The sequence below is a fragment of the Bubalus bubalis genome, chromosome 13, assembly GCF_019923935.1.
Source record: "Bubalus bubalis isolate 160015118507 breed Murrah chromosome 13, NDDB_SH_1, whole genome shotgun sequence".
Taxonomy (NCBI): domain Eukaryota; kingdom Metazoa; phylum Chordata; class Mammalia; order Artiodactyla; family Bovidae; genus Bubalus; species Bubalus bubalis.
This window is the reverse complement of record NC_059169.1, coordinates 10,754,580-10,762,482: the sequence shown is the minus strand read 5'-3', so window position 1 is coordinate 10,762,482 and position 7,903 is coordinate 10,754,580.

The following is a 7,903-nucleotide window of genomic DNA, read 5'->3' as shown; positions in this document are numbered from 1 at the left end:
CAGTCTGAGTTACCCAAGTACCTGGTGCTGTGCCCAGTAATGACTTGTTGGGACAGGCCATTGCTGTCTGAGCAGGGTCTCCCTAGTCTCAGCCTGGAATTCTGGGTGTCATAGTTGTGTCAGTTAATGTGCTTTGGGGGAAACCTGGGTTTGATTAGGAGAGAAAATGAGCACAGGGTCCTGGGGAGATATTATGGGTTAATCGTGTCCTCCCAGAAAGGATGTGTTGAAATCCTACCCCCGCCACCCGCCCTTCCCTGGCGCCCCCTCACAATGTGACCTTATTTGGAAATAGGGTCCTTGCAGATGGAATTAGCTAAGTTAAGGGCATACTGGCGTTAGATGGACCCTGTTTCAACATGACTGGTGTCCTCATTAGAAGAGGAGAGAGCCACGTGAGGACAGAGACAAAACGGGAGATGCCACGTCACGACTAAGAGTGCCTGGAGTGAGGCCCCTGCTGGCCAAGGACGGCCAGTAAATCTCGAGAAGCTGGGAGAGGCGAGGAAAGACCCATCTCCACAGGTTTCAGAGGCCCCCTGAGTTTGGATTTCTAGCCTCCAAAACTGTGAGAGAACATGTTTCTGTTGTTTTAAGCCTCCCTTCAACCCCCCTGCCCATTTTGTGGTGACTTGCTCCTGCAGCTCTAGGAAACTCAAACAGCAGGCAAACCAGTAATCTCCCATATTCAGCAGGTAATGAAACATGCTTTCTGGTGTTCCAGGGGATGCAACTCTGTGCTTCCAAGGCAGAAGGCGTGGGTTCAATCCCTGGTTGGGGAACTCAGCTTCCACAGGCCAGGCAGAATGCACTAAGATTCCACAGGCCATGCAGATCCACTAAAAGATTCTTTTTCAGTTATTAAAAAATTAAACAAAAAAATGAAGTGGGGACAGAATTGAAATTAATAGTCCACCTGAGGGAGCTCTAGAGCCTTCGCTCCCTCGTTCCTATTTTGACTCTAGCCTAGATGAGGGATGAATAATAGCTGTTTTCTGGGGGTGACTCTCTTAATCACCTTTCAAAATGATTTTGCTTATTTTCAGTTTCTCTGCTATTGAAATATGGATTCAGACCACGAGTGCCTTTATCGCATGGAAGCTTTTGACCCAAGGTGTTTGGTTAAAAGGGCAGGACTCTGAGGGCGACAGACGCTGACTGACCCCCTAACCCACTGCGACCGTCCTAATCAGGGCTGGGCGCTGGGCCAGCGTGATTGACGGCAGTTTTAGTGAAGAAGACTTGTCTGTGCTGCCTGCAGCTTTTGACCATGGGGTATTCCCAGGGGACAGGAAGAGCTTTTGGGGGGTATTTTTTCAGGGGACAGGAAGCCACCAATCTACTATTCTCTGGAAATTACTGTCTGGACTGACAGCAGAGACGTTTTCTCAGTTTGTCCAGTACTTCCTGCCAAGCCTCTGTGGTGGCTGATTTTCTTAGCCACTCACTTCTTCTTGAAGCTCTGATGGCTCTGTGTGGTTCCTCAGACCACCAGCAGCAGCAGCAGCTGAAAACTTGTTAGAAGCCCACACTTTCAGGCCCAGGCCCAGACCCACTGGGCTGGAAACTCTGCAGGGTGTGGGGGGCCACCCGGGAAGCTGAGGTTAAATGAGCCATCGAGGTGGCTCTGAAGCTCCCTGATTGTCTGAAAACCAGAGTCGAATCTGTTGCCATCTGCTTATAGCCTTGTCTTAAGGGACTTACCAATCTTTCTAGCTGCTTCTTCACTTCCGTAACATCTTACAGAGAGGCCACAAAGAATTTTTTGGCCAGCCCAGTACATATTGACTCACTGGGAAAAAAACCTGATGATGGGAAAGATGGAGGGCAGGAGGAAAAGGGAGCGACAGAGGATGAGATGGTTGGATGGCATCATCAAAACAACGGACACGAGTTTGAGCAAACTCCAGGAGATAGTGAAGGACAGGGAAGCCTGGCGTGCTACCGGCCGTAGGGTGGCAAAGAGTCGACTTAGCAAGTGAACAACAAACAACAATACATATATATACATATTTATACATATGTACATACATACAGTCTTGGGCTCTGGATCTCCTTCTGTTTTGGTTTTTCTCTCCTCCACAGCATGACCTACTCATGCAGCTGTATGAACGTCTCGTTCTTGCAGCCCCCATGGCATGCACCCAGCACAGTTGCTCTGTCCTTCCCTTGGATATGACTGGGTCTGACTCCAATAGCCTGCTCCCACAAACTGCTAGGATGCATCCTTGTATACCTTCTCTTACAGACCGGGGTAAACTTCCTGAGTCGCGTGCAGGCATGAGATTGCAGGCTCATGGGGTATACACATAGGAGGTTTGCTGAGCTTTGCTGAGCTGCTCTCCAGAAGATGGCGGAGTCTACCTGCCCATCTGCGTTGCATGCTAATTTCCACCTCCTTAGATCTTTCTCAACAATTACTTTCATCTGACTTTCTAATTTTTCCTGTGGTGTGGGTGTACAGGAGGAATCTCCTTTTACATAATTTGCATTTCTCTAACAGTGAGGTTGGGTTTCCCTGGTGGCTCAGTGGCAAAGAACCTGCCCGCTAATGCAGGAGATACAGGTTCGATCCCTGGGTCAGGAAGATCCCTTAGAGTAGGAAATGGCAACCCATTCCAATGTTCTTGCCTGGGAAATCCCATGCACGTAGGAGCCTGTTGGGCCACAGCCCATGGGTTGCAAGAGTTGGACATGACTTAGTGACTAAACAATAGTGAGATTGAGCTTGTCTTCTTATTTCCCCTTTTATATCCTTGGCCTATTGTTCTACTGGATTTCTGACTTTTTTGGTTCATTTCCTTGTATATTCTAGATAAGACGTCAATACAATTTACTGTAAAGGCCCAGACAGTATTTTAGGCTTTGCTGGCCATCTGTTCTCTGCTGCACCAGTTCAGCTGTGCCGCTGTGGCATGCAGCAGCCATAGATGGTGCGTGGTGAATGAGTGGGGCTGTGTTCCAGTAAAGAGTTACCTACAAAACAGGTGGCAAAGCTGAATTTGGCCTCTGAACCACTGTTTTGTCAACCTCTGTTCTAGATATGACTTCCTTGTTGGATTTTGACATCACAGTTCTCTTCTCCTGCTGTCTGTGGTGTCCTTGGTTGATTATTTCATTTTGATGGGTTCAAATCCATCTGTTTTTGTCTCACAGTTTAGAATTTATGAAGTTCTTCTCAACCTCAAGATAACAAATGTATCTGATTTTTTTTTTTCTCTTGGTTTTCTGTTTTTCATTCATTCGTTCAGTCACTAAATCATGTCTGACTCTTTGCAATCCCATGGACTGTAGCCCGCCAGGCTCCTCTGTCCGTGAGATTTCCCAGGCAAGAATATGGGAGTGGGTTGCCGTTTCATTCTCCAGGGGATCTTCCCAGCTCAGGGATCAAACCCACGTCTCCTGCATTGGCATGTGGATTCTTTACCACTGAGCCACTATGGAAGCCCTTTATATTTTTATCTTTCACACTTTAGACTATCCAAAATTGGCCCTTATGTGTGGTGTCTATTTTTCTCTATATAGTAAACTGGTTTCCCAACACCACGGATTTGTGGTGTTGAGAATCATGCCTCAGTTCCCATATGTAAATGAATCTGCTTTCATTCTGTCCCACCAGCTTATTTATCTGTTCCTCTGCCAACACCACACTGCTCTTCGGGCTTTGCCCTGTTTTGTTTTTTCACTGTGGCTTTGTAGTAGATCTTCATATCTCACAGTGTGATTCTTGTCGTGTTGCCTTTCAAAAGCCCGTGAATCCACGTCTATTTCAACAATGCAGACTTTATGCCTTTTCTGCTGCCATTTGGCTTCAGGGCCTTTATAGGAAGAAGCACGAAATATGAAGTCAGGCAGGCTCTAAGAGTCAATTCCCTATTGAATGCTGTTCAGCTACTATTTCTTGAATACCTGCTGATTTAGGACTCTCAGTTTCAAGAGCCCCAATCCCAGCTCAAACTACATTAATTAAAAATGTAGACCCAGGGTTTCTCTCTCTGCAGATATTTCCCTTAGAATAATGTTTTTAATCAGACCCAAAACCTCTTCAACTTCTTTCTTGAGAGGACAAGGTTAGAATCTGGATTTCTAACACCACTTTTGAGGCTCTTACTGCTGAAGAAATAAGAAAGAAAATTTTTTCTGTAGTGCACTAGAACAGAGATGTTAAAACCGATTCTTGAAGCATGCTTTAAATTTATCTAAAACAATGATTATTTGAACAGTTTAAATACAAATGTGTGTTCAAATTAGTATTGATCTGTAATTATTATATTTTGCGCATATCACCCTTTTAACCTGTGCCTAACACCAGTACTTAATTTTTTTTCTAATGTAAAAATACTATAGCCTGTAAAGGTTTTCCAGAGCCAAATGATGGCAGTGAAAAATTCTTTGGAGGTTACATGAGAAAATTTATTGGAGGAGATTCCCTGGAGGTCCATTGGTTGGGATTCCATGCTTTCACTGCTAACGGCACAGGTTTGATCTCTGGTTGGGGAACTAAAATTCATTGGAAAAATAGGTTTGGATTATGCCAGAATCCCATGGACTGAGGAGCCTGGTGGGCTACAGTTCGTAGGGTCGCAAAGAGTCGGACACAACTGAAGCGACTGAGCACAAGCATAAGCCATTTCTAAAGTCAACTGTTACAGAATCCTCAATAGTATGTTTGGAATTGACTTCGTCTCAGAACTAACTGTTACATAATAAATACATTAACCAGGAAAAAAAATATATATATATATATAGGGAGTTCCCTGGCCTCAGTTCAGTTCAGTTCAGTCACTCAGTCGTGTCCGACTCCTTGTGACCCCATGGACTGCAGCACACCAGGCTTCTCCATCACCAACTCCCAGAGCTTACTCGAACTCATGTCCATCGCGTTGGTGATGCCATCCAACCATCTCATCTTCTGTCGTCCCCTACTCCTCCCTGGTCTAGTGGTTAGAATTTGGCACTTTCACTGCTGTGGCCCAGGTTCAATTCCTGGTCAGGAAACTGAGATCCTGTAAGCTGTGCAAGCAAAAGAAAAAAAGTAAATATATATATATATATTTATACACATAAATGTATTATACACACACACATGCAAATACCAGCTCATGTAACTGGAAAGTCCAGTAGATGGCTCTGTTAGATCTAGGGGTTCAAGCAGTATCACTGGGGCTCTCTCTCTCCTTCTATCTGCACCTCTTATCTCGGCTACATTGCCTGCATTCTCAGGCAATTTCTTTCCCTGAAGCAGCCTCACTGAACTTAAACATTCACTCAGTTGTGCCCAACTGTTCAGGACACCATGGACTGGGGCCCATCATGCCCTCCTGTCCATGGGATTCTCCAAGCAAGAATACTGGAATGGGTTGCCACTCCCTTCTCCAGGGGATCTTCCCAGCCCAGGTCTCCTGCACTGCAGGCGGATTCTCTACCATCTGAGCCACCTTCAATATATTCGAGACTTGTAGTGTCTTTATTGTTCCTAATATTAGAAGAGACACTTTTCTCATCAAACATTCATATCCACCCCACCAAAGTGGACTCTCATTGTCTGATTGGATGAATCATGGGGGCAGAGAAGGTGGTCACATGCGTGACAGCCCCTTGGATTTCAAGGGAGGGGCGTCCCCAAAAGCAGAGAAGCTGAGCAGACCAGGATGCCCATCTCCTCTCAGCCTGCCCTGTCTCCACAACCCTGACAACTCTGAAGACTGAAGACTGCCGCGGGGGTGGACACTCAGGCTCAAAGAGTTTGTGTCACTTGGAAGAGCCCCACGATCAGCAAGAAATCAAGCCAGGGCTAGCGAGCCGGTCTGTCTGTCCCTGTTCGTCTCTCCTCTACCCCACACGGCCTTGTGATTATACTGCTGTTGCTTCAAACCCACCGTGGCACCAAGTAAGCTCGTTGTTTTTCCCAAAATCACATCCCAAGTCCCCCATAGATACTGCCGTTTCCTGTCTGCAGGTGTGAGATTCTGCTGTCTCCTTCCTTGAGTCAGACTCTTCTTTCATCCTCACGGCCAGTCGTCAGTCTCTTCCCTCACCCTGTGCCTGCCACCTCCACGCTTGCTCTGGGCTCATCGTCTGACATCCAGATGACCATCCTGTCTCTTTCCCATCCCAGTCCGTCCTGCATACAGCCACATGTTAAACTCCCTAAAGTATAGTTTCTTTTTTTAAAAAATGCTTTTAAAATGTTTAGTTGGATGCACCAGATCTTAGTTGAGGCATGCAGGTTCTTAGTTTCAGCATGTGGTACCTAGGTCCCTGACCAGGGAGCAAACCTGCATGTTCCCCTGCATTGGGAGCGTGGAGTCTTAACTCTGGGTCACCACGGAAGTCCCTAGGTTCTTAAAAAAATGTTTAATGATTTTTTTTTTTGGGGGGGGAGGGTGGTTAAAAGTGTGTCTCAGTTTGTATTACTGCAATGACAACCGTGATACAAATATAGTAATACATATGCAGCACAGCAGAGCCCTCGAAAACTCAGGGGCTTACCACATGGGTATTTATTACTGGCGAGTGTTTATCTGTCTGCTGAGGCTCAGCCAGTCTGGACCGAGCTGGGGGCTCTGCTTCCCGTTGGGGCAGCTTTATGTCTCCTGCAGGTCTGGGGGGGCAGCTCTGCTCCACAGGACCTTCCTCCCCCCACCGCCTGCTGTCCAGAGGGTAGGCTTTGCCAGAGGGTGCTCTTCTCATGGTGATGCAGAAACATGGGAGACTTCCCAAGGCCTAGAGTCGGAAACTGACACACCATCATTGGCCAAGTTCAAAGTCAAGGGACCAGGAGAGATACTCGACCTCCGCTGAGCTATGGAAGGGTGTGGACACAGAGAAAAGGGGAGACCTGGAGTCATTAACCCAATCTACCGCAGAGTCCACTCTAGACGCTACCATCTGGATTTCAGAGTCTTCCATCGTCTGGTCTCCCTCCAATCATCCATCCAATACCCTTTGGGCTCTTCATCTGGGACATGATTCATGGACCTTGGGAATCTTATAGAAGCCAGACAAGATTGGGCAATTCCAGACAGCAAACTATATTCACACTGCAGGCCAAGCCTAGCCTGCCCCCTGCTTCTTTCCCACCACACACAGAAAAGAGGGGAATTTTATGGGTCCACTCGTTATTGGTAGGCTTTACAAAATAAACAAATGTTAACAATTTTTTCCTCTAGGAAATAAACTAAGCCAGAGATCTTCTTTATGATTTTTTTTGGGGGATAGTTCTTTGGGGAAAAACAAAATCTCAAGGAATTATTTTCTCAATAAACAGTGGCAACAGTTTATTTTTGTTGGCTTGACTTAAATCCTCCCCCACTTTCTTTTTTTGGATTGAGAGATTGACTACAGAAATGAGAAAGAGACCATTTTTTTATTCTTTTTTTTTGTGTGTGTGGTTTCTCTGGTTGGAAAAGAAAAAGTCTGCATTCTTTCTGTATTCAGTGTACTTCAAAGATATAAAAATTTAGATATCAGGGTTATGGTTGTTCTAGATTTCAGTCTATTTATAACTTCCTCATATTTCACATTTGTTTGACCTCAGGATAAAGGAATGCTTTTGAAAAGTATAACGATTTGATCCTAGCAATGGATGTAGCAAAAATACTGGGGTCAATAAGTTAAATTAAAAGGCTTAAAATAAAAAAAGAAGAAGAAAAACTAGACTTTGCAAACTTTAAGCTTAGGATTACATGACAATTGAGAATCTCCTACCTGTGTTCCTACAAAAAGTTTATGCTGCGAAAAATATTTTTCAAAGTTAACCAAAGTAAAGAAAAAAATTTGAATTAGTAGAAACTAATTTCCTAATATTCTGAACTCATTTTCATGGCTTACATAGGACCCTTCACTAGATTTGTTTTCAGTATTTTTATATATGTATTTTATTTCTTTTCACTTCCACAGA